Raw genomic sequence first — 3090 nt, 5'->3', positions numbered from 1 at the left:
ATAGTTAATCTGAACATACTGGATGTTTATTATGCGTGTTTCAGGATTTTTAAACCATGATCACATCAGATGTCACAGAATTAGAAATGCCAAAAACAGATTCCTTGCATGTATGTATATATGCATATCTATCTTGTGAATAAATACATTACCTGAAATAAATTCAAATCAATAATAATAATAATACAATTTATACAAATCAATTATAAATAAAAAAATAATTACAAATCATTAGATTACTTACAAATCAAATCAATAAAATTGATACAAATCAATAATAAATACAAAATATTTACAAATCATTATAAAGGCAAAATAAAAAAATTATTAGATTAATTAAACAACATATGTAATTAATTTGATCGAAAATGAATGTCTGTCCTAATGATTTGTTATTAAATATTTTTGTAAAACATATTTTATCTATCTATCTATCTATCTATCTATCTATCTATATGTGTGTGTGTGTGTGTATCAAATATATCAAATACATTAATTGAACTCAAAGCAATAAAGTAATAATAATAATAAATCAATACATAAATAAAAAATTTGATTAAACAATGTTTATTTTTATTAATATATGTTTAATGTTTAATTAATATTATTTAAACATAATTAATTTGACCAAATATGTAAATTGTCAGTCCTAGTTATTTGTTATTAAACATTATAAAAAGAAAGAAAGATAGAGTAGCTTCCCAAACAGCTTGTGCTCCATCCTGCATTGTTTATGCAATAAATAAATGTATATTTATATAATGAAGAAGAAGAAAATATTGTATATTTAATATGCGTTATGAAGGATTCTGAACCAATCAGATGTCATTGTTGGTGTGGCTACAGAATGTATCAGAGTTAGAAAGGCCAGAAACAGAACATGCAAGTACGTAAAGAAAATGCATTGTCTTAATATGATTTTTTATTATTGTAGCAGTAAAAATCAGGGAGTTGGAAGTTTCCATCAAAGAAATCAAGTCAGTTATTATCTGTTAATCTTATCTGATATTCTTAAGGCGACAAATATGCTCTACAATATCATTAGTTGACATGAAACAAAACAGATGACAATTTTACAATAATTTAGCAATGCTGAGATTGAAATGAGTTGCACTTGCATTGCATTATAAATTGCAAATTGACACATTTTAGATCACAATGAGTGAAACTGACCATCAAAAGCATCTACATTTTCTACTAATGTATCTGTCGCCCCTAAGCATTTGGAAAGCATTTAAAGGGGTTATATGATGTTGCTAAAAAGAACATTATTTTGTGTATTTGGTGTAATGAAATGTGTTTATGCGGTTTAAAGTTAAAATAACACATTATTTTCCACATACTGTACATTATTGTTTCTCCTCTATGCCGCGCCTTTTTAAAACATGTCGATTTTTACAAAGCTCATCGGTCTGAAAAAGCGAGGTGTGCTCTGATTGGCCAGCTATCCAGTGCGTTGTGATTGGCCGAATACCTCAAGCGTTTGACGGAAATGTTACGCCCCTCACCATACTGTGATGCCGTGTCCGGCTGGAGCGACGAGACAAAAACATTAAAACCCATTATAAACGAGGCATTTGTTGCATCCAGTGGCGACATAATTATGGATTATAGTGACTTATACTGTATTTTTACGCATTGCGTTGCATCGCGCTGCGTAAACATAAAACCCTGTCTGCATCTGTGATTGGAGAAATGACAAACAACAAGCGCTACTCTACACTGCTCAAAACTCGCGTTTGAATCATCAGTGGCAAATCCTTTAAATGAAAACGTACTTAAAGACATTGTAGTTACTCTCCCAGGATCAGCAGTCCTCCATAAAATGCGCTGCACACATCTGAATATTTGGGTTGAACTGTTCTGGAACAGTGTTGTAAATACAACTTAACCACTGATTTCTAGTCGTGTCCTCTTTTGGAAGACCAAACAAAGTAGTTTCGCTTTCACAACGAAAAACACGGCGGCCTAGCGTGAGCAGAAGCCGCGGCTTTGCGTGAGCTGAGGCCGGGCTAGAGTGAGCTGAGGCGGCGGGGTTGAGAACGGCGCAGCCGGTGGATTCGGCGAAGGAGCGGCAACCACATGTGACGACCCCGGGCTGGACTCCGCTTCGTCCACGGTGAAAGCCGATCCGGCGATCCACAGCACGACGTTTATGTATTTCCTCAGTGACCAGCACGGATCAGCTCCAGGCATGACGAAGCGAATATCGTTCTCTTTTGGAAGACCAAACAAAGTAGTTTCACTTTCACAACGAAACACACAGCATCTCCACAACATGGCGGCGGCGGCAACAACAATACTACAGTGAGAATAAAAATTACGCATTCTTTCTTTGCGTGAACATTTGGGCGGCGTTATGCAAATCTTTCCACATCGTGACATAGACATGTGGGGGCGTGTTAGAACGAGCCGTTTTAGGTAGGTGTGGTTGACTCTTAACTTTTATAAAGAATATCTCTTTGGGTTTGAGACTTTAGTCTTTGCAACTTTACAGATCTTTTTTATGCACCAAGAACTTGTAGCACTTCAAAGAGAAAGGAAAAATTGAAATCGCATCATATGACCCCTTTAACATATGGCAACATCCATAACGGCGGTCTGTTTGCACAGAGCTTGCATTAGTATCTTTGCATGTGCGAGAGCCTGGCGCTTCAAACCCCAAACAAAGTCATGACTTCCTGCCGCCACTGAGTTTGGTGAAGCTGTGCTGGTCAGCGGACGGCGTTATGTGCAGATCGCGGCCCGCGTCCAAAGCAAATATTTGGAAAAGGAACAGGATTCTGGTGAAACCCGGAGCAGAGCTCATGCTAATTAAAACATTTCTTAAAAATCTCCTGAGAGGATTCCTCAGTGTTGAGGAATTAGCTCTCTCTCTTTCTTTCCTTCTCTCATTCCTCTTCCGATCCTCTACTTCTTCCTTTTTTTCTCACTCTTTCCTTCCTCTGTGCCTCACTGAATGTTCAAGATGATCAATCACTCAAACTGTTTTTATCCATTGTACATTAGTCATTTGTTTATTACTTTGTATATTTAAGGCGTTCTATTTTATTTGGAGTATTTTATTTGAGCAAATATTTATCTATGCAT

This window comes from Sinocyclocheilus grahami, unplaced genomic scaffold (assembly GCF_001515645.1).
Source record: "Sinocyclocheilus grahami isolate Dianchi unplaced genomic scaffold, SAMN03320097.WGS_v1.1 scaffold389.1, whole genome shotgun sequence".
Taxonomy (NCBI): Eukaryota; Metazoa; Chordata; class Actinopteri; order Cypriniformes; family Cyprinidae; genus Sinocyclocheilus; species Sinocyclocheilus grahami.
This window is presented reverse-complemented; position numbering follows the sequence as displayed.